The sequence below is a fragment of the Macaca nemestrina genome, chromosome 2, assembly GCF_043159975.1.
Source record: "Macaca nemestrina isolate mMacNem1 chromosome 2, mMacNem.hap1, whole genome shotgun sequence".
NCBI classification, from domain to species: Eukaryota; Metazoa; Chordata; class Mammalia; order Primates; family Cercopithecidae; genus Macaca; species Macaca nemestrina.
Genome location: NC_092126.1, coordinates 52,594,769 through 52,619,939, shown reverse-complemented (window position 1 = coordinate 52,619,939; position 25,171 = coordinate 52,594,769).

The window sequence follows — 25,171 nt, the reverse complement described above, 5'->3', positions numbered from 1 at the left end:
TTAGCTGGGCGTGGTGGCACGTGCCTGTAGTCCCAGCTACCTGGGAGGCTGAGGCAGGAGAATCGCTTGAACCTGGAGGGCAGAGGTTGTAGTGAGCCGAGATCGCACCCTTGCACTCCAGCCTGGCGACAGAATGAGACTCCTTCAAAAAAAAAAAAAAAAAGAAGAAGACAGAGATGCCCCACCAGTACCCAAATGTCTCAGACATCACAGCTCAGGCATCAGACACATGAGTAAAGAAGCTGTAAGCTAACCCCAGCCTGGGGTGTCATTTGACTGGAATCATATGAGGAACCCCAAGTAAGAACTACCTCTCTGAGCTCATCAAGGCCACAGAATGGTGAGAGGTAATCATAAATGGTTGTTTCAAGCCACAAAGTTCAAGGTAGATTGTTATATGGAATAAATAACTAACAGAGGTGTCTGACTTTCATTCTATCACTGACTCTTTTATTCAGCAGTTGTTTGTTGAACACTTACTGTATGTGCAGCAACTTACAAGGCACTAGGAACACGAATGAACAAGACAGGCCCAACCCCTATTACTTTTACGGGGTTGACGGTCTTTTGGAAAGACATGGAAAAATTGGTTGATTGATCATTTCAGCTGCTAATACTTGTTCCCCTGTGCTCACTCTAAGCTAGTGACTTTTCTCATTTTTCATTGAGACTTTAGAAATAATCAGAAAGGAGCTCCTTCATCAGCCTAGAATGTAGACTCCTAACCTACCAGCATCTATGTAAAATTCCCCACCTTTTCTTTTCTCTGGATGAAGTGTCTCCAGAGATTGCCCCATCCACTTGAGCTCTGGATCCCATCACCTAACAATGACTTCTCTATCACTTTCATCAGAAAGCAAACATGCTCCAGATGATCTCAACCAGGATCCCAGCTTGAATACCATCTTTGGGCTAATGGCCCTGGAACCCATATCTCCAGCCTTGATCTATCTGCAGAACCACAGGCTTTTATATATTCAGCCTTCTACTTGGCCCCTCAACTTAGATACCTGATCTATCTGAAACTTAGCATGACCCAAATAGAACGCTAGATGTTTCACCTGCAGCCTACCCCCTCTCACATTCTTCCCTACCCCAATAAATAGCCTCTTCACCAATTCTGTTTCTAAAATAGATAAGTTATCCTTGATTTCCTTCTCGCCCTTCCCCCCACATCCAACCCAGTAGGCAATCCTATTGACTACCTTCAAAACATGTCCTGAATCCACCCATTCATCTTCAGCTTCAGCATCTCTATCCTGGTCCGAGCCACCATCCTCTCACTGAATTGCTGAAATTTCAAGCTTCCTAACTTGCCTGCCCCTTTTCACTCTGACCCACACAACCTGAGCCTCCTCTTCATATGGGTGGCTCACTGGAAACATCCAAAGGGCACTGAAAAGGATCTTAACATTCTACTAGGTTTTAAGAACAGGCCTAAAGCAAGATACGCTGCATGACTCACAGCAAATTACTCTAAAATCCCTCTCCAGCCATCCATGCCCGTCTCCACGGCAGCCACTCAGAAATCTCTCCTGGCTCTTTTCCGCACCCTTTCTTTGCAAACTCTCCCGCTAAACTCCTTCAGCGCTGGCTGTTTCCCTCTCCGCGAGCCTCCCCACTTCTGCTCAGCTTTTCACTAAGGAGACACAATTAGCTTTTCTAGGTCTCCTTCAATTCATCTTTTATTCCAAGCAGCAACACAAAGGCAGGCTCTAAGACCTCCTTAGAAAGAAAGGGGGAAGTTGCAAACATTTGTTATACTATTCTGTTTCTTTTTCCCCCAGTCACAAATTATCTCTAAGAAAAACTTACTGTTCACTGAAATGAGGACATCATATTGTCCAGGTCACCTTCCAGACACCCCAGCATACTTCCCTCAATCCTTTTCTCCTATTGGGTTCAGCCAAGTTCTGCTCTGACACAGGCCTTGGAGGGGTGGGGTCGGGGGTACTACTGAGGTTGCTGGTGAGGACCAGGTCCTCTAGAGTTTCTCCTAGAAAAGTGACTTTCACACTTTTCTTTTGCGACTTATTATAAGAAATACATTTCACATCTCAGCCAAGTGCACATACGTGTACACACACACATCTGAAGCAAAAGTTTAATATTACTTAACCTTCACTCTGGTATTTTCTATTCTATGTATGTCATTTCAAAATGGTACCAACCATCTTTTAGTGATACATACCAAAATATTTACAGATGAAATGATATGAGGTCTGGAGCTTGCTTCAAAATAATTGAGACAGACAACTAGATGAACAAGATTAGCCATGAGTTGATCATATCAAACTGGGTGATAGGCACATGGGAGTTTGTTATACTATTCTAAAATTTTATATATTTGATATCTTTAATAAAAAATTTAAAACAAAAGAAAATTATTGGTCATGCCCCAATAAGTTGATTTCAGAACCTACTAATAGGCCAAGAACTAGTTTGTGAAGTACCTTCTGGAAAAATCTAGGAGTTGGGAAGTTTAAAATTAGATGGCAGGGAAACAAATCTACAACTAAATTTAATGCTCTCTTTACACTCCACCCCCTAATGAAGTCTGTTTCTTCTTCCAGGGTTGGGAGGTAGGATATTTACTGAGTTTTCTGCCACCCTCAGAGTACAGTTTCATATCAGATGTCATTATTTGCCAAAACTGAAACAAAGAGGTGATCTCCACCCACCAAGATTCAAGCCAGTTTCTCATGAACTGCAGTTTCCCAGATATCAGGGGATTTATCCCTGGGGACCACAGGGGCCAGCCACCTGGGTGATTCTATTTGTGAGTAACCCAGTCATATAGGAAGCAAACTAAGGGATACTGTCTGTGACCAAAATCCTGGAAAGGATCTGGTAGGATCTGGGCTGGGCAAGAAAGCCTGCTCAGTCCCTCCTCCACAGCCAGGCTATTCACCACTTCTGGCTCATCAGCTGCTTCCTGGTGCTTTCCTGGTGTTCTCTGATGACCTCCATGGTCACCCCATGCTCTTCTTATTTTCTAATTAGTTTCATGGAAGTAAGAGCTCAGGCAGCCCTTTAGTTTGTGGCCAAATATAAGGTTGTTTTGTATCTCTTGGTCACAAGGTTCTCCTGAACGAATCTCAACTCTGCTTCTCCAGAGCCCTCCATTGTGCCAAGTCCAGGACACCTTGTCTCAATTTTGCCTTGTAGGCAACACACAGGAACTAAAACTAGAGAAAGGCTGAGAAAGGATACGAGATTGTAACTTCTGTTTGCTCGGTTTCCTTTGCAGCTCGTGGCAGAGAGTTGAGACTTAAGTAAGAGGCAGGGTCACTTTATGAATTTCTTTCTTTCTTTTTCTTTTTTTTTTTTTTTTTTTGGAGACAAAGTCTCACTCTGTCATCCAGGCTAGAGTGCAGTGGTGCTATCTCGCCTCACTGCAGCCTCCACCTCCCGGGTTCTAGCGATTCTCCTGCATCAGCCTTCCGAGTAGCTGGGACTATAGGCGTGTACCACCACACTCGGCTGATTTTTGTATTTTTTACTAGAGACGGGGTTTCACCATATTGGCCAGGCTGGCCTGGAACTCCTGACCTTGTGATCTGCCCACCTTGGCCTCCAAAAGTGCAGAGATTAGAGGCGTGAGCTACCGCGCCTGGCCTTTTTTTTTTTTTTTTTTAAGTATTATTAAAATCTTTTATTTTAGGGTCAAAGGTATATGTGTTGGTTTGTTATGTAGGTGAACTTGTGTCATAGGGATTTGTTGTACAGATTATTTCATCACCCAGGTACTAAGCCTAGTACCCAATAGTTTTTTCTCTGATCCTCTCCCTCCTCCCACCCTCCACCCTCAAGTAGGCCCCAGTGTGTGGTGTTCCCCTCTTTGTGTCCTTGTGTTCTCATCATTTAGCTCCCACTTACAAGGGAGAACATGTGGTATTTGTTTTTCTGTTCCTGTGTTAGTTAGCTAAGGATAATAGCTTCCAGCACCATCCATGTTCCTGCAAAAGATAGGATCTCATTCTTTTTTATGGCTGCATGATATTTCATGGTGTATATGTCATTTTCTTTATCCACTCTGTCATTGGTGGACATTTAGATTGGTTCCATGTCTTTGCTATTTCTAATCGCGCTGCAATGAACATATGCATGCATGTCTCTTTATGACACAATGATTTATACTCCTTTGGGTATATGTAATGGGATTTTTGAGGCAAATGGTAATTCTGCTTTGAGAAATTGCTACACTGCTTTCCACAATGGTTGAACTAATTTACACTCCCACTAACAGTGTATAAGCATTCCCTTTTCTCCGTAACCTTGCCAGCATCTGTTATGTTTTGACTTTTTAATAATAGCCATTCTGACTGGTATGAGATGGTACCTCATTGTGGTTTCTCTAATTGCATTTCTCTAATGATAGTGCTATTAAACTTTTTTCATATGCTTCTTGGCCGCTGTGTTAATCAGGGTTCTGTAGAGGGATAGAACTAGTAGGTTAGATAGATATAAAGGGGAGTTTATTAAGGAGTGTTAAATTCACATGATCACAAGGTCCCACAATAGACCGCCTGCAAGCTGAGAAGCAAGGAAGCCAGTCCGAGTCTCAAAGCTGAGGAACTTGAAGTCTGATGTTCAAGGGAAGGAAGCATCCAGCATGGGAGAAAGATGTAGGCTGGGAGGCTAAGCCAGGCTGGCCTTTTCATGTTTTTCTGCCTGCTTTGTGTTCTAACTGCACTGGTCGCTGACTAGATGGTGCCTATGAAGACTAAAGGTGAATCTGCCTTTCCCAGCCCACTGACTCCAATGTTAATCTTTGGCAATACCTTCACAGACACACCCAGGATCAATACTTTGCATCCTTCAATCCAATCAAGTTGACAGTCAGTATTAACCATCCCAGCCACATATGTGTCTTCTTTTGAAGAGTGTCTGTTCGTGTCCGTTGCCCACTGAGGCTGTTTGATTTTTCTTGTAAATTTGTTTAAATTCCTTATAGGTGCCGAGTATTAGACCCTTTGTCAGATGCATAGTTTGCAAATATTTTCTCCCGTTCTGTAGTTTGTCTGTGTATTCTAATGATAGTTTCTTTTGCGGTGCAGAAGCTCTTAAGTTTAGGTAGAGCCCATTTGTCAATTTTAGCTTTTGTTGCAGTTGCTTTCGGTATCTTCATCATGAAATCTTTTCCAGTTCCTATATCTTGAATGGTATTGCCTAGATTGTCTTCCACAGTTTCTCATAGTTTTGGGTTTTACATTTAAGTCTTTAATCCATTTTGAGTTCATTTTTGTATATGATATAAGGAAGGAGTCCAGTTTCAGTCTTCTACATGTGGCTAGCCAGTTATCTCAGCATCATTTATTGAATAAGGAATCCTTTCCCCATTGCTTGTTTTTGTCAAATTTGTCAAAGATCAGGTGGTTGTAGGTGTGAGACCTTATTTCTGGGTTTTCTATTCTGTTCCATTAGTCTACATGATTTTTCTTGTATTAGTACCATGGTGTTTTGGTTACTGTAGCCCTGTAGTATATTTTGAAGTTGGGTAGTGTGATGCCTCCAGCTTTGTTCTTTTGCTTAGGATTGCCTTGGCTATTTGAGCTCTTTTTTCTGTTCCATTTGAATTTTAACACTTTTTTTTCTAGTTCTATGAAGAATTTCATTGGTAGTTTGATAGGAATAGCATTGAATCTGTAAGTTGCTTTGGGCCGTGTGGCCATTTTAATGATATTGATTCTTTTTATCCATGAGCATGGACTGTTTTTCCATTTGTTTGTGTCATCTCTGATTTCTTTGGCAAGTGTTTTGTATATCTCATTGTAGAGACCTTTTGCTTCCCTGGTTAGCTGTATTCCTAGGTATTTTATTCTTTTTGTGGCAATTGTGAAAGGGATTGTGTTCCTGATTTGGCTCTCAGCTTGGCTGTTGTTTGGTGTATAGGAATGCTAGTGATTTTTGTGCATTGATTTTATATCCTGAAACTTTGCTGAAGCTGTTTATTAGCTTAAGGAACTTTTTGAGCTGAGATTGTGTGGTTTTCTCCATATAGAATTATTTCACCTTCAAAGAAGGATAGTTTGACTACCTTTCTTCCTATTTGGATGCCCTTTATTTCTTTCTCTTGCTTGATTGCTCTGACCAGGACTATATTTGGTACTGTGTTTGAGAAGGAGTGGTGGGAGAGGACTTCCTTGTCTTGTTCCAGTTTTCATGGGGAATCTTCCAGCTTTTGCCCATTGAGTATGGTGTTGGCTGTGGGTTTGTCATAGATGGCTCTTTTTATTTTGAGGTATGTTACTTCAACACATATTATGAATTTCCAGGGCCCTCAGCACTTTTACTTTCCTGGCTTCTTCCTGCATTAAAAATACTTGAAATTATATTTTGCCAATACATTGCTATAAAGACAAATAATATTAGTATGAAAACATTTTCTTCAACCTCTTCTTCTAATTTTAAAAGAAATTAAAACATTTTCACAGACCTCTGAAAATAGTGTGGCTCTTAGTTGTACCTACTGTGCCTAATGGATGTTGAATCTGTTAAGATATGCCCACTAAGTATCTGTTGATGGATAGGTGGATGGATGGATGTTATAAAAGAGTTAACTTTAGGAGTAAGAACATGACATAGAAGAGAAATGGGGTATGAGGAAATCCTTTATTGTGCTTTCTTCTATCTATTCACACTGCCCTGAGCTCCCTGTTCTCAGCCGTGATGTATGTGATCTCCAGTTCACTTTGAAGGATGGGAGCATTGATGTGAAGCATTGGTGTGAAGCTTGATTTCCCACATATAAGTCACCACAACACTAATACAAGATTACAATTTCCAAATTTAAAATAAAATTAATTTAAGCACACTGACTGAAATATCAAGAATAAATTTCGTCTTCTACTACAAACATCACTGCAGATGTCTTAGCATTTGTCATTAGACCATTCTAAAAGGTGTTTAGAAAACTACCTTCAGAATCTTGGGCCTTATTATCATAATATTTTTCAGCTGTTGATTAATTGAGTATCTAGTCTTATGATCCAATGAGTCACACATAGAAAGACGTAAGATTGGCAATGGCTCCTACAATATTTCATATTTGTTATTTTCAGAACTTACCAACAAGAGACAATTTATTATAGTATTTTTTGTTGGCGTGACCCTAATTTGCTTTTCCCCACTGTTCTACAGGTCAGAATCTAAGATGGAATCCTGAAAATCCTATGCTTTTCAAAATATATTTTGAGTTCCCTTTAACCTAACACAGAGATGCCAAGTGGCGCATTTAGCAGTAGACTGTGCGTGTCCTCAAGCACAGATGGAGTGGCACACTAGAGAGTTTGAGAACGACTCTTAATATTGTCAGAACTGAGTTAACTGAGTTATTATTTTAGAGCAGCAGTAGGCAAACTACAACCTGTGAGCCAAATCTGGCCCACCACTTGTTTTGGTATAGACCAGGAGATAAAATTGTTTCTACATTTTTTCAATGGTTAGAAAAAAAGTCAAAAGAAAAATAATATTTAGTAACATGAAAATTATAAGAAATTCAAATTCCAATGGAAGAATAATATTTAGTGACATCAAAATTATGTGAAATTCAAATTCCAGCATACATAAATAAAGTTTAATTTGGAACATAACTAAGTCAATGTATTTATGGATTATGGCGGCTTTCATGCCAAAGAGCAAAGTTGAGTATTTGCAACAGAGATAATATGGCCCACTAAACCTAAAATATTTACAAATAGTCAACGAAATATTATTCTTCCTTTGCTCAGGAATTTCTGTGCTCTAAGACAGGGGTCTAGTGTTTTCTGTAAAGAGTTAGATTACCTAACTTGCCCAAAGTCACTCTCAGCAAATGCCCTACCTGGGATTCAAACCCAAGACCATCTAATGTCAAAGTTTATGCCCTGAACTATGTTATCATAATGACTCCTCAAGCCTTTCTTGGCATTATGGAGGTTTGTCACTAGTACTTCCCCTCTGAGAAAAGACGGTGTAAAACTTACTATCTTAGTCTGTTTGTGCTGCTATGCGTACCATGGACTGGGTGACTCTAACAACAGAAATTTCTCAAAAATCATGTGGGCAGAATTTTGGGAGATACAAAATCTAGGCATCGGCAGACCCAGTGTTTGGTGAGGGGCTGTGTCCTGGTGGAGAGAGAGGGAGCAAGCTCTCCCCTGTCTTTCATAAGGACACCAACCTCATCATGAGAGCTCCATCCTCATGACCTAGTTATCTCCCAAAGGCCCCATCTCCAAATACCATCACACTGAGGATCTAGGCTTCAACATATAAATTTTACAGGAATACAAATATTCAGTGCATTGCACTTACTAACTACTGTACGAAGTAATTCTTCCTTTTATTTGTCTTAAATTTGCAACTTTCAAGCTTCACATGAAACTTACTCCTGGTGAGTCCGTGTTTATCCAGTCACAGCTTTCCCTGCTGTATGTATTTTAATCTTATCCCCCTCTAGGTCTTTTTTCAGGGGAAATGGAGGGTCTCTGCTTTCTATATATGGAAGTCACCCCTGCTCTTCTTCAAGCCTACTATGATTTGATTTTTTTTAATGCAGTGACCAGAATAACACATGATATTTCTAGGTTCAATAAACTGGCAAGATAGTGGCTATTTTCATTTCCCATGTCTTCTTAATGATTCGTAACATTTCACTGTTGTTTTAGTTCATCTTCTTGGGGCTACAGAAGCAAAATAGGTAAATGTTTTCGGCTTAGAATTTCCCAGTCATATTCCTGGAGTATAACTTTGCTCAGGACCAAGCATCTTATTATATTGCTCACATTAGTTTTCTCTGAATAGTTTAAGTATCATTTTTTTCTGCAGAGTTACAGGTTTTTGGTTCTCATTCTAGAGACAAAGGTACAGTACAAATAACATGAGTGTGTGTGTCCCTGCACTGGGAAAGGCTGACCAGTGAGGCAAGAAAAACCTATATTTCTTTAAAAGAAGCAGAACTTCCACATTTTCCCAAGAGTACCAGATATGATCTAATCTCTGACAGACTCTTCCTATGACTCATGACTCTGGATACATCTTGTAACAATCAAGCTTTATCTTAACGTGGATGAGAGTATCTATCATCTGAGCAATGCGGATAAAGCAGATCTTTTTAAAGGCTTCTATGTCTTCCAAAAAAGTAGAAACAATATTTTGATTCAGATATATCTTATGCCTATCTTCTTAAATACATTTTTGCAAAACATATATTTCTGACAGGTTTGTAGGTAAATTTGCATGTAAACCTCACTGTAATTGCCAGTTGGTGGTGGGGGTTTGACCCTGACACAGCTCCTGACAGTACATGTCTAGGCTTTCTAAGGTAATCAGTCTCACGGGCTGTATAATTTGAGATGATGCCATTCATCAACCTGGCTGAGAAAGACTGTAATTCCTGCCTAGCAATTCATCAACACAATGAAAGATTCTATTGATGAGGCTCTTTCTGGACATTCATGCAACTTTTTCAAAGTCTTCAGTATTTGTCATGACCTCGCCCTTCTATGATATTTGTGTTTATTCTGTCTAGTCAGCTAGTTCCTTTTGTACTAACTTCTCTCAGTCCCTTTTTAGAAAACCTGACAAAAATTTCACCCACTCTCACTATTTAACACATTTTCCCATACTATATGTGTTTTTTTGTTTTATAAAATTAAGTTTAGAAGCCAAGAAGAATACCTTTGTGATAAGGGAAACCAAGTGTGTGGTATCCCTTTTGACTATACTGAGCACCTTTCCTCAACCAGGGTAAACATCACACTGTCCTGAGTTCCCAACAACTCACGGGGGAAAGAAGAGTGGACCCCTTCTGCCTCCATGGAATAAGTATAAATTGTGAAGAATGAATAATTAATTAGGATATTGCTTTAGAACTTTTTAAATAACTATTATAGTAAATGTAAATATAATCCATGTGTGAAGATAAACAAAATACAAACAGAATATGTTTTACTTGCTTAACAAGAATCTATACTATAGAGTAGAATCATGTCTTACCCAGAACATAGACTCTAAAATCAATCTGCAATAAGAAGATTACATATAATCCAATCTTCTCTTGAAAAGAATCAAACACAGTATTCATAGCTTTGGACTTACAGCTTTTTGCTATGTGTGCAGGATGGACAGAATATAATAAATAACACACATGCCAAATACATTTACAGTATTTTATTTCCATGAGGGTAGTTGAATTGGACTCACAATGTGCACATATTATGTGATATTATGTGACTGTACTATATTTCATCTCTTCTGAATAGTAGTAGTAATGATGATGATGATGATTATGCTAAAATTGTGCATTGTGGTTAGTGGTAGACACTAAAGCCAATGAGATCATCACAGCACCGCTCAGATCTCCTTCCGTGTTGTAGGGTCAACCTTAGCCAAGGACACAATGGTGCCAGCTAAGTTCAAAGGTAAACTAATTTAGCATATTTCAAATGTCTCTATATAATAACCATCCCAAACTTTTGGAACATGTGTTCTACTTATTATCTTGCTTTCCATATAAGCAAGTAATTTGCTGATATGAAAATATATGGAAATCACTTGATAATTTCCATGTTTCATTAATGATCTGAGACGACTCAGCACAGACCTGAAGAAACAGCTTTCTTTGGCATTTCTTCCTGTAACCTCTCCCTGCCATCGAACACTTCCATTGACAAGGAATGTACCCCAGGGTGGGTCTCATTTGCTGACTTTACACTTAACTCCATAGCTCAACCTCTCATGTATTTTGTGAGTGGAGATTCCCCACCCACCCTACCGTATGATTGACTATTGAGATTGACTCATAGTCAATCTCCATGAGACAGAGATTAACTAATGTGAGAATTACTAATTCATCCTCCTTATTATTCTTCATTAGATAAGACGTAACAAGAAAAATAGTAATTAGGTACTAATGTAATTAGGTATAATTCACATATAGAAGTCAGCTGGATTATATTATCTAGGATGCACAAACTCTGGGGTTGCTGAAAAGCTAGAGAGTGTGACAATGTCACACATTCCTCAGGTGGTCATAATTCCACAAAAAGGGGCTTGCTTACTGGGCTTTATAGAACTGGTACAATTTTATCAATAAAATTTCACGTGTTGACAAACAATTTATTTAAACTTGGTGTAGATATTGTGTCACAGCATCAGCCAATGTTCTCGGAGGAAGATCCAAAGCATTTCTGGATAATCAAAGCTCAGGGATAGTGGATCAAGGTGTCTGCAAGACCAGCTTGACCTAAAGCCCAAGGAGCTCACTGGGAGCCCAAAGTGAAAACAGCCCTGCCATTCCCAGGCTCTAAATGGGTCCTACAGGACAGAGCCTGAAATTGAACTAATGCTTAGTTAAAACAAGAGCAACCAGCCATATTTGAGGCTTGCATCAGCGTAAAGGGGCCATAAAACTGGCAGAGTTTGAAAAAAACAAAGCTTTTAACCCATGTCAAAAATAATTATGTAATGTGAATCTCTAATCTTGTAATTATCTATACTAAATAAAATACTCTAGAACTAGAATTATTTCTAATTTATTTCTAATTATTTCTGAATCTAGAAATAACAGTCTGTGGTCATGAGCTTTCTATGCATGCCAAATGTGCAGTGAGGTGTTTGTGAGAGGAGAGATAGGACAAAAGATTATAAATCTCAGGTTTGTGTCTCTTAAAGAAGACTTTCTTGGCCCTGAAAGAATTGTGGAATGTTAGCTATCACCTTGAGAGACTGCCCTAGATAGGGCACTTTTAATACATTAGGGACCCAAGAAACCAGGAAAAATCTTACTTTAGGAGAGTAGGTTGCAGGTAGCCCTTGAAACAAAGAATTTCTACAGTCAATTTTGGACTTTCCCTGTTTTATTAAAATGCAGTATACATGTGAACTCTTGCCTATTAAAAAAAAATTCTGAACCACAGAATATCACAATAAAAAGCCAGAAAGAAGAAGGTAAAATGAAACCCTGCATTTTGTCATGTAGTTATTCTGGTTTCTACAACAACTGGAGAAGAAACAAATTAAAAATTATCAATGCTTCTTAAACATTTTCAAAATTCTTATTAAAAGTTTTTCTCTAGTTTTACATCCTTACTGATTCCCCAAATTGACATCATTATTGATAATGTAATGGAACACAAACAGGGAAATATAGTCATGAATATGAAACAGTTGTACCTAAAAATCCAGTCTGAACCATCATAGTTTTATACAGTATGTTCATCAAAATATAATATCACATGTCATAATCTGTCAGATTTTGGAAAGAAAAATATTTTTATCAAATAGCTTTAATCCTTCTTTTTCCTGGTTGAAATCTTATTTTTGAAGCAATTAATACTTTACATAACTCCCATAATTTGTCAGTTGTTCAGTAGGCCACCAGGAGGGCAACCCAAAATTCAGACCATAGTGTTGTCTATCATAATCAAAATTAGTTATTTTCTCTAGGAAATAACCTAATCAAAAATTAACTTGCTACTTTATTTTTAATTGATGCGTAATACCTGTACACATTTATGGGATACATGTGATATTTTGTTACATGCACAGAATGTGTAATGATCAAGTCAGGGTGTTTAGGGTACCTATCATCTCAAGTATTTATCATTTTTATGTGTTGGGACTATTTCAAGTCCTTTCCTCTAGCTGTTTTGAAAGATACAATATATTGTTGTTAACTATAATCACCCTACTCTGTTATCAAACATTAGAACTTATTTCTTCTATCTAACTGCATGTTTTTACCCACTGACCAAACTCTACTCATTCCCCCAATCCCCAACACCCTTCCCAGCTTCTCATAGCTATCATTCAACTCTCAATCTCCATGAGATCAACTTCTGTAGCTCCCACAGATGAGTGAGAACAGGTGATTATGTGATATTTGTTTTTTTCTGTGCCAGGCGTATTTCACTTAACATAGTAACCTCCAGTTCTATCTATGTTGCTGCAAATGACACGCATTTATTATTTTTATGGCCAAATAGCATTCCATTGTGTAAATATATCACATCTTGTTTATCCATTCACCTGTGGAGAGACACTTAGGTTGATTCCATATATTGACTATTATGAACAGTTCTGCTATAAACATGGGGATACAGGTATCTTTCTGATACACTGATTTCTTTTCCTATGGATAAATACCCAGTAGTGAGATTGCTGGATATTATAGTTCTATTTTTAGTTTTTCTGATAAATCTCCATACTGTTTTTCATAGTGGCTGTAGTAGTTCTTATTCCTATCAACAGTGCATAAGAATTCCCTTTTCTCCGTATCCTCACTAACATCTGTTATTTTTTGTCTTTTTAATAATAGCCTATTTAACTGGGGTAAGATGATATCTCATTGTGATTTTAATTTGCATTTCCCTGATGATTAGGAATATTGAGTATTTTTTCATATACCTGTTGACCATTTCTATGTCTTATTTTGAAAACTGTCTATTCATGTCTTTTGCCCACTTTTTAATGGGATTGTTTGGTTTCTTATTGTCGAGTTGTTTGACATGACAACTTGTATATTCTGGATATTAGTCTCTGATTAAATGAATAGTTTGCAAATATTTTCTCCCATTCAACAGATTTTATCTTTATTGATTGTTTCCTTTGCTGGTCAGAAGCTTTTTAGTTTAATCAAGTTCCACTTGTCTGTTTTTGTTTTTGATACTTGTGCTTTTGGGGTCTTAGGCATAAAATATTTCCCTAGACCAATGTTCTGAAGTGATTCCCCTGTATTTTCTGCTAGTAGTTTTATAGTTTTGGGTCTTACACTTAAGTCTTTAACATATTTTGAGTTGATTTTTGTGTATGGTGAGAAATAGGGGAGCATTCTTCTGCATATGGATATCCAGTTTTCCCAGCTGGATATGAATGAATCCACGATTCATTTTTTTAAAAAGACATATTTATTCAGCATCGTGTTCAGACAGACTATTACATTTAGCAATCAACAACATGAGTGGAAAAAAATCTACATTAAACCCCTTTTGTTGTGGTGCTTTCCACTTTCCACAGAACAGAAACATTAAACTGTTATACAATTAGTCACAACTACAGTCCTCAAGTTTTTTTTAATACAGATGAGTATTGTCTAAAACATGTCCTTTGTGTGTGTGTGTGTGGTAGCTAGGCCCTGCCACCACTGTGCTTGGTGGAGTTCACAAATCTCTTGTAACCTGTAGCTTCCTTGTCACTTCTCTAGCTTTCCTCTACTGATAAGCTTTGTTTCCTGGCAGTAACTAATATCTTCTTCTAGTGCCATAGCTATTGCTGCTACTGGAACCACCATAGCCACCTTGGTTTTATGGTTTGGCAAAGTATTGGCCTCCACCACCATAGGAAGCAGAACTTCTGCCTCCAAAGTTTCCTCCCTTCATGGATTCAAAATTTGAAGACTGATGGCTGTAATTGCAAAATCATTGTAGCTTCTGCCACCTCCAAAATTGCTTCCACTACTACCACTAACTCTGCCTCTGCCTCCTGCCTTGTTATAGCTGTCATAGGTGCCAGTCCTGCGATAGCCACTGCCCTGGTTTCCATAACCTTGTTCACTACTTCTGTAGCCTCTGCTTCCTCCTCCAGAGTAACCAGGGCTTCTTCCTCCATAAGCACCAACATTACAAAATTCATTATAACTATGCCACCAGAGTAACACTGCCATCATATCCACCACCACCACAGCTGCCAATAAGCCAACACAACCATTGAAGTTTCCTCCATAACCAAAATTGTCATTTCCACCAAAAGCACCTTCACAGCTACCACCAAAGTTTCCAAAACCACTGTGACCTCTTTGGCTCCATGAAGCCATCTCTTGCTTTAAAAGGGCTTACCTTACTTCCCCATTATATCCATTCACAGTGTGGTGTTTCTGAATGACAGTCTTATCCACAGAGTCATGGTTGTCAAAGGTTACAAAAGGAAAGCACTTTTTCTTGCCACTGCCTCAGACAGCCATGATTTCAATCATTTAAAATTTCCCATACTGTTCAAAATAATCTCTTAGGTGATGCTCTGCAATGTCTCCTTTAATAACACCAACAAATACCTTTCTCACAGTGAAGTGGGCACCTGGTCTTCGGGAATCTTCGCTTGAGACAACTCCCTTTGTTTCCACAACTCTTCCATCTACCTTGTGTGGCCTTTGATTCGTAGCTGCATCCACCTCCTCTAAATTGGTATAGGTGACAAACTCAAAGCTCCTGGAGCGCTAGGTGTTTGGATCTCTTGCTACCACACATTCTGTGAGTGTTTCCCATTGCTCACAATGACTCCTCAGACTCATGCTGGTTGTTTCACCAAGCCTTTGATGAAGACCTTCCACAGCTGTTTGGTTTCTTTAGGAGACCCTGACTTAGAGTGGTAGATGGCAGATGGCAGAATTAGACAGATGGCAGTGGAAAGATACTTTCGTGATACTTTTTCCACAGGCAGAAAAGAGTAAGCTAACAAACATATATCTCATTTATTATTTGTTTGTTTTTATAAACTTAAGAAATACAAGTGCAATATTGTTACATGGATTTATTATGAAGTGGTGAAGTCTGGGCTTCGGCGTATCCATCACCCAAATAATGTACATTGTACCTGTTAAGTAATTTCTCATCATCTACCCTCTCACACTCTTCCACCCTTCCCAGGTTCCGTTGTCTATCAGTCCATGTATATACATTATTTAGCTTCCATGTATTAGTGAGAACATGCAGTATTTGTCTTTCTGTGTCTAACTTGTTTCACTTAAGATGGTGGCCTCCAATTCTATCCATGTTGCTGCCAAAGACATGATTTTTTTTTATGGCTGTGTAGTATTCCATTGTGTATATACACCACATTTTCTTTATGCATTCATCCATTGATGGACACTTAAGTGATTCCACATCTATGCTATAGTGATTGTAATTTTGTCCTGTGATAAACATGCAAGTATAGGTATCTTTTTGATATAATGATTTATTTTCTTTTGGGTAGATACCCAGTAGTGGAATTGCTGGATCAAATGGCACTTCTATTTTTAGTTCTTTGATAAATTTCCATACAGTTTTCCAAAGAAGCTGTACTAATTTACTTTCCCAGCAACAGCGACTGGCATTCCCTTTTCTCTATATCCTTGTCATCTGTTATTTTTTGTCTTTTTAATAATACCCATTCTGACTGGTACAAGATGATAGCTCATCATGGTTTTAATTTGCATTTCCCTGATGATTAGTGATGTTGAGCATTTTGTATATGCTTTTTGGCCATTTGTATGTCTTATTTTGAAAAATATCTATTAATACCCTTTGCCCACTATTTAATGAGATTATTTGGGGTTTTTCTTGTTATTGATGAGTTGTTTGAGTTCCTTATAAATTCTGAATATCAGTCTCCTGTTGCATGTATAGTTTCCAAATGTTCTGTCTTTTTCTCAAGGTTGTCTGATCACTCTGTTGATTGCTTTTTCTCTGCAGAAGCTTTTTAGTTCAGTTAAGTTCCATTTGTCTATTTTTTGTTTTCGTTGCTTATGCTTTTTAAGTCTTACTCATAAAATCTTTCCTAAACCAATGTCCTGAGGTGTTTCCCCAATATTATCTGTTAGTAGTTTTATAGTTGCAGGTCTTATATTTTAAGTGTTTAATCCATTTTGAGTTGCTTTTCATGTACGGTGAGAGATAGGGGTCCAGTTTCATTATTTGCGTATGGATATCCAATTTTCCCAGCACCATTTATTGAAGAAGATGTTCTTTCTCCAGTGTCTGTTCTTGGCATCTTTGTTGAAAATCAGTTGGCTGTAAATATGTAAATTCATTTCTAGATTTCCTATTATGTTTCATTGGTCTATGTGTCACCAAAACCATGTTATTTTTGTTACTATAGCCTTATAATGATGCCTCCAGATTTGTTCTTTTTGCTGAGGATTGCTTTGGTTATTTGGGTTCTTCTTTTGTTCCATATGAATTTTAGGATTGTTTTTTCTATTTCTAAAAATAACAGGCCGGGCGCGGTGGCTCAAGCCTGTAATCCCAGCACTTTGGGAGGCCAAGACGGGCGGATCACGAGGTCAGGAGATCGAGACCATCCTGGCTAACACGGTGAAACCCCGTCTCTACTAAAAAATACAAAAAAAACTAGCCGGGCGAGGTGGCGGGCGCCTGTAGTCCCAGCTACTCGGGAGGCTGAGGCAGGAGAATGGCGTAAACCCGGGAGGCAGAGCTTGCAGTGAGCCGAGATCCGGCCACTGCACTCCAGCCTGGGCGACAGAGCGAGACTCCGTCTCAAAAAATAAATAAATAAATAAATAAATAAATAAATAAATAAAAATAAAAATAACATTGGTATTTTCATAAGAATTGCATGGAACCTGTAGATTGCTGTGAGCGGCATGGCCATTTTAATGATACTAATTCTTCTAATCCATGAGCACGTGATGTCTTTCCATTTGTTTGCGTCCTCTTTAATTTATTTCATCATAGTTCACTAGTTTCCATTGTAGAGGTCTTTCACTTCCTTAAATTTATTCCCAAATATTTCATTATTTTATAGCTATTATAAATGGGATCACTTTTTTATTTCTTTTTCAACTGGCTCAATATTGGTGTATATTAATGCTACTAATTTTTGTATATCGATTTTGTATCCTGCAGTATTACCAAATTTATTCATCAAATCTAAGAGTTTTTTGGTGGAGGCTTTAGGCTTTTCTAGATATAAGATCATGTCATCTGAAAAGAAGAGCAATTTGACTTCCTCTTTTCCAAGTTGGATGCCTTTCATTTCTTTCTCTTACCTGATTGCTCTGTCTAGGACTTCCAGTACTATGTTCAGTAGGAGTGGTGAAAGTGGTCACCCTTGTCTTGTTCCAGATCTAAAGGCCTTCAATTTTCCATTTACTATGGTGTTGCCTGTCATATTTGGCTTTTATTATTTTGACGTATGTTCCTTCTATCCCAATTTGAGGAGGGTTTTTTTTTTAATCATAAAGGGATGTTAAATTTTATCAAATGCTTTTTCTGCTTTTATTGAGATGATCATATAGTTTTTGTCCTTCATTCTGTTGATGTGTGTATGTTGAACTGTATTTGTATCCATAAGATAAATCCCACTTGATCGTGATATCCTGCTGGATTTTGGGTGGGTCGTATTCATTGAGGAGTTTTGCATTTAAATTCATCAGGGATATTGGTCTGTAGTTTTCTTTTTTATTGCACACTTGTCTGGTTTTGATATCAGGACAATGCCAGCCTCATAGAATAAGCTATGGAGATGTCCGTCCTCTTCAATTTTTGGAATTGTTTGAGGTGTTAGTTCTTCATTGTAATTATAGCAAAATTTGGCAGTGAAGATATCCAGTCCTGTACTTTTCTTTGTGGGGAGACTTTTGATACTGAATCAATCTCATTACTTGTAATTGGTCTGTTCAGGTTCTCTCTTTATGATTCAGTCTTGATTGGTCATATGTGTCCATGAATTCATCTATTTTCTCACAGTTATCTAGTTTGTTAGTGTATGGTTGTTCACAGCAATCTCTGATTATCTTATGCATTTCTGTGATAGCAGTCGTAATGTCTCCTTTTTCATTTCTGATTCTATTTGTGTCTTTTTTTCTTAGTCTAGCTAGTGGTTTGTTGATTTTGTTTATCGTTTGAAAAAACAAACTTTTCAGTGTGTCGATCCTTTGTATGGCTTGGTAGTCTTTATTTAATTTAGTTCTGCTCTCATCTTTATTATTTCTTTCCTTCTTCTAAATTTGTTCTTGCTCTTCTAGTTTCTTAAGGTGAATTGTTAGAACTTACTGGGGATCTTCCTACTTTTTTTGATGTCAGATTTATTGTTATAAAATTCCTTCTTATCACTCTTTTGGTTATATCCCATAGATTTTGGCATGTTGTGCTTTGATTTTTATTTGTTTCAATGTTTTTTGAACTTCCTCCTTAATTTCTTCCTTGACCCAGTGGTCATTTAGGAGCGTGTTTTAAAATTTCCGTATAATTGTACAGTTTCCAAAGTTCCTCTTCTTACTGATTTCTAGTTTTATTCCATTGTGGTCTGAGAAGATACTTGATATGTTTACAATTTTTAAAAATATGTTGAGACTTGTTTTGTGTCCTAATATATGGCTTATCCTGGAGAATATTCCATGTGCTGATGAGAAGAATGTGTATTCTGTAGCTGTTGGATGAAGTGTTGTCTGTCTGTTTGGTCCATCTGGTCTAATGTGCAGCTTAAACTCAATGTTTCTTTCTTAACTTTCTTTCTAGATGATCTGTCTAATACTGAGAACGGGATGTTGAAGTCCCCAGCTATTATTGTGTTGGAGTTTATCTCTCCGTTTAGATTCAATATTTGCTATCTGTCCGGGTGTTCTGGTACTGGGTGCGTATATGTTTAGTGTAGTTATATCCTCTTGCTGAGTTGATCTCCTCATCATTATATAATGACCTTCTTTGTCTCGTTTTACTGTTTTTCACTTTAAAGTCTGTTTTGTCTGACATAAATATAGCTATTCCTGCTTATTTTTGGTTTCTTTTTGCATGGGATATCTTTTTCCATCCCTTTATTTTCAGTCTATATGTGTCTTTACAGGAGAGATGAGTTTCTTGTTGGCATGTAGTTGGGTCATGTTTTTTTTAATTCATTCAGCTACTCTATATCTTTTAAATGGACAGTTTAATTCATTTGTATTCAAACTTTTTATTGCTATGTGAGGGCTATTCCTGTCATTTTATTAATTGATTTCTGGTTGTTGTATATATATCCTTTGTTCTTTTCTTTCTCTCATTATTTATCATTGCGTTTTAGTGGTTTTGTGTAGTAATAACGTTGAATTCTTTTTCTTACTTATTTATATGTTTGCTCTACCAGTGCGTTTTATACTTTTGTATGTTTTAATGAGGATAGATATCATCTTTTGCTTCTACTTGTGGGACTTCTTTACACATTTCTTTTTCTTTCCTTTTAAATTTTCTTTCTGTTTTTGTTTTTTAAGAGAAGTGTTTTACTGTGCTGCCCAGGCTGGCCTTGAACTCCTGGACACAAGTGATCCTCCTGGTTCAGCCTCCCTGGTAGTTGTGACTATAGGTATGCACCAACACATCTGGTCAAGTATTTCTTATAGGACCAGTCTAATGGTGAAGACTCCCTTTAGCTTTCGCTTCTATAGGAAAGACTTTATTTCTCCTTCACTTTGAAGGATAACTTTGCTGGGTGTAATATCTTTGGCTGACAGTTTTTTTTTTTTTTTCCTTTCAGCATTTTGAATATATAATCTCATTCTCTCCTGAGCTATAAAGTTTCTGCTAAGAAATCTGCCATTGGTCTGATGAGGCTTCCATCATAAGTAACTAGATACTTTTCTCCTGCTATTTTTAGAATTCTCTCTTCATCCTTGACTTTTGACAGTTTGACTATAATGCGCTGTGGAGAGGACGTTTTTGAATTTTATCTGTTTGGAAATCTCTGAGCTTTCTGTTTCTAGGTGTCTAAATTTCTTGCTAGACTTGGGAAGTTTTCAGCTAAATTTCATTAAGTAGGTTTACTATCACTTTTATTTTCTCTTTACCTTGTGGGACATCAAAAATTCAAATAATTTGGTTGCCTTATGGTGTTCCATATGTCACATAGGCTTTGTTCATTCTTTTTTCTTTATTGTTTTCTGACTAGGTGATTTTAAAAGACCCTTTTTTGGCTGGGTTCAGTGACTCACGCCTGTAATCCCAGCACTTTGGGAGGCCAAGGTGGTTGGGTCACCTGAGGTCAGGAGTTCGAGACCGGCCTGACTAGTATGATGAAACACTGTCTCTACTAAAAATACAGAAACTAGCCGGGTGTGGTGGCTAATAGGCTGAGACAGGAGAAACTGGGAGGCAGAGGTTGCAGTGAGCCGAGATTGCACCATTGCACTTCAGCCTGGGTAACAAGAGTGAAACTCTGTCTCAAAAACAAACAAACAAACAAAAAAACCTTTTTCAAGTTCTGAAATTATTTCTTATGCTTGGTCTAGTCTATTGTTAAAGCTTTCATATGTATTTTATATTTTATTCAATAAATTCTTGCATTACAGAATTTATATTTTGTTCTTTTTTATGATATCCATGTCTTTAGTAAATTTTTCATTTATGTCCTGAATTTTCTGATTTCTTTGTATTGTTTTTCTTAATTCTCTTGTGCCTCACTGAGCTTTTTAAATATTATTTTGAATCAGTTTGAATTATTTATTTGAGATTTCATAAATTTCCTTTTCATTGGAATCATTGCTGGAGAATTATTGTGTTCCTCTGGAGGTGTCATATTTCCTTGCTTTTTCATGTTTCCTGTGTTCTCCTGTTGATATCTGTGCACTGGTGTAATGGTCACTTCTTCCAATTCTTTGAATTTGCTTTCATAGCGGAGGACTTTTTCCTGAAGATGTCCCTATGGCATTGGTTGGTAGGGTACTTTGGCTTTGAATTAGTGTGTGTGCAATAGTGTAGTCTCCTTTTTATTTCTTTGGCTATAAGCAGTGTCAAGAGTGTCTGTAATTCCCTCAGTGGCTTAATCATTAACGGAGGGTGTGGTGAAGTTTTGCTGGAGACAGGAACATCAGGTGGGCTAGCCGTTGGGTCCCAGTGGTGGCGGCAGCATGCCAAGCATGCCTGTCCTTGGCTCCCAGGGAAGTATACACTGGCATTGTTTTTAGCAGGTACAGATGAGCTAATTCTTAGGCCTCCAGGCTGCTTACTTGGGTGCCAGTAGTGGCAGTGGTGGGTCAGGCTGGTGGGTGGGTAGGGCCTCTAGGCAGTAGGTGTAGTATGAGCAATGACAGTAGCTGTAGTGGAACAATTCTCTGACTCCCAACTGGTGTTGACGGTGGCTATGATAGGCTGGGTGAGCCAGTCCCCAGGCCTGAAGGTAATACACATGGGTGAGTGCCAGCTGTGGTACTAGCAGCAGGTTGGGTGGTCTGTTCTCTGGCCCCTAGGAGGAGTCCTCACATGCCAATGGAGGTAGATGGGGAAGGGAGATCTCCAGGTTCCTGGGCACTGGTGGATAAGAGCTGGGCCGTGTAGACCTGTCCTCAGGCCCCTCAGAGGTGCATGCAGGTGCTGGCTGTGGTAGGCAGGGGTGAGATGATCACCAGGCCTCTGGCTGAATGCTTAAGTAGGGGGAAGCTGCGGCTGTGCTGCAACTCTGCTCCTGTGAAGAGCAGGGTTGCTTTCAGTGACTGCAGTCTTAAATGTATGGCAGGGGGGCATGTACACTTGGACCCTTGGTGGCAGATTTAAGAAGGATAGCCTGTCCTCAGGGTGCTTTCAAAGCAGCCATGCTACTGGGAATGGCAGGATTGCTCCCAATAGGTTGCACTTCAGCCCTGGTGGCAGCAACTAGCAGCAGCACATGGCTGCATGCAAGGTATGTCAGTGGGGCTCCATGGATATGGAGATGCAGGTGCTACTGAGCCCCAGGGCAGGATGCAGGCTGGTGGGAGCTGGACTCTCAAAATGGTGCTTTGCTGTAGCTGCTTAGGACTCGAGGCATCTGTGGGACCCCTCTCTGAAGCAATCCTGTTATGCAGTCTCCAGGCAGATTCCTGTGTTAGTCTCAGGGCCCTCATGAGTTGAGGGACTCTCCCATGGCTAGGACTGGGAGAGTCTGCAGTGAGAATGTAGACCACTGGGAGTCACTCACTCACTCTTGCCCCACATTGAGGATCCTCTGCAGACTCCCAGCTGATCCTGTCATCCCTCAGCTGACTACCTCACTCCCCTCTCCTTTGTCTTCGGTGTCTACTGTCACTTCTCTGTTGAATTCCAGTGTTCTCAGGTGATCTGTTAGAAATGTGATTATCTACTCACTATTTTGGTTCCTCTTTGAGGAGGAGGCAAGCAACAGATGCCTCTAGTCAGCCATCTTGAAGTCTCTTCCTATATTTAACTTGCTACTTTAATATCAAATGTTGACTCAGAGATGGGGTTTCTTTGATTTTTGTTAGTAAAATTCTTTCTGATATTAATATGCTAATACATCTATCAATGATTTATTTGGATACTGTCTTAATTTAAATACAAGATTCAATTTAGAATTATATTCCTGGTAATGGCAGAGAAGCTTATATCTGACAAATCTTCCTGCAGATACAATAATAACCTTTAGACAAACCACAAAAAAGCTGCTATTATAAGGTACAAAAGAACAACCAAAGTTGAGCACAAACTTAAGAGAAGATGGATGGATGAGAGCCACATTTATATAGTTTTGTCCCCAGAGGCACATCCCAGTTCAAACTATGCAGAGTTGAAAGACTAAATGTTGGAATTAGTAGACAAGGACTTTGCAGTGGCTATTATAAATATGTTTAAAGACTGTAAAGAAAAGTTACCATGATGATGGAATAGATGGGAAATGCCACAAAGAAATGGATACTTTTTAAAAAAAGAATGAAATGGAAATTCTAAATCTGGTAACAAAATATCAGAAGTTAAAAGAAAATTACTTAACAGAATATTGGAAGCAGAGAAGAAAGTGTAAATAAAATTAAAGACACCAATAAAAATGATCAAATCTGAAGAATACAAAGAAAAAAAGTTTTAAGACAATGAAGAGTCTCAGTGACCCATAGGACAATATCAAGGGGTCTAACACACATGTAACTGGAGTCTCAGAAGAAGAGATGATAGGGAATGAGGCAGAAAATACATGTATATATTTAAACAAATAAAGGTGAAAAACATCAATGTAGAAATCCAAGAGTTTAAGCAAACAACAAACAGATAGATCCAAAGAAAACGCCACCTTAAAAAAAAAAATAGTAGAAACTAATGATAAAGAGAAAATCTTTAAATCAGCTAGCAAAAAAAGGCATACTACATACAGGAGAACACCACCACAAATGTCAGCTTTCTTCTCATCAGAAAAAAATAAATACATAAAGGCCAGAAGACAATAAAATGGCATCTTTAAAGTGTTGAAGGAAAATAAGACTGTTAAAACAGACATTTTCAGATGAACAAAAGTCAAGATAATTTATCACTAACAGATTTGTACTGCAAGAAATATTAAAAGAAGTTTTTCTGGCTGAAGGGAAGCAGCACCAAAGAGAAATTTTAATTTATAGAAAGGAAATAAGAACACTACACATAGCAAATGTTTGGATAAGTATAAAAGGCCACTTTTTCTTCTCTTTACTTAAAAGACAACTGGTTGTTTAAAGCGAAATTGTAACATTGTATTGTAACATTTATAATCTAATCTACATAAATGTAAAATACATGACAATACTAGTACAAAGAATAGGGTAGCATAAATGAAATTACAGTTAAGTCTTCACACCTCAATGGCTTCTTGGAAACTGTGACTATAAGTGAAACAACATGTAAGGAAACTAATTTTACCATAGGCTAGTTGATATAATCAAGAATTATGTTCCTATAGATTATTTCTGGTAACAAAAACATCACTAAACTTCAATTAAACACCCAAAACACTTCTAATATTAAACACTGGATTAGGTGTGAGCTATACATACATTTAAGAACAATTAATAAAAAGTCAGATATCAATGCTATTTTTGGTGATGAGTGAGTGACAGTGGTCATATTGGTAGTGGGTTGAATCCAGGAATAAATGTTTGCAAAGTGAAAACTATAAGGAATACCGCCTACCACCATACATTTCAAAAACAATCACAAATATGGCAGCTTGCTGAGTGTTTTTGTACCCCATCATTTAGTGTTGTGCATTTGTATGATTATTGTATACTTAATGAATTTTTGTCTTATAATAACTTGTATTCATTCATTTTCCAGCCTGCTTACTCCAGTTCAGAGGCATGGGTGGCTGGAGCCTATCCCAGCAGTTCAGGGCACAAAACAAAAACCAGGCCTGGACAGGATGCCATTGTATCACAGGGTACACTCACAGACACACCCAGACTCACTCAGGCTGGGACCATTTAGACACACCAATTAACCTAACATGCACATCTTTGGGATGTGGGGGGAAACCAGTATACCCAAAGAAATCCCATGCAGACATGGGGAGATCATGCACACTCCACACAGACAGTGGCCCTGGTGGGGAATCAATGTTTTTCTCATCAATGTTATAACAAAATGACGTGTAATGAAAGAATATTATTTGAGGACCTGCTGTACACTGTTGTAAATTCTTATATTTTGAATGAAGTGGTACAATTTTAACTGTAAGTAGACTCTGATGAGTTATGATGCATATT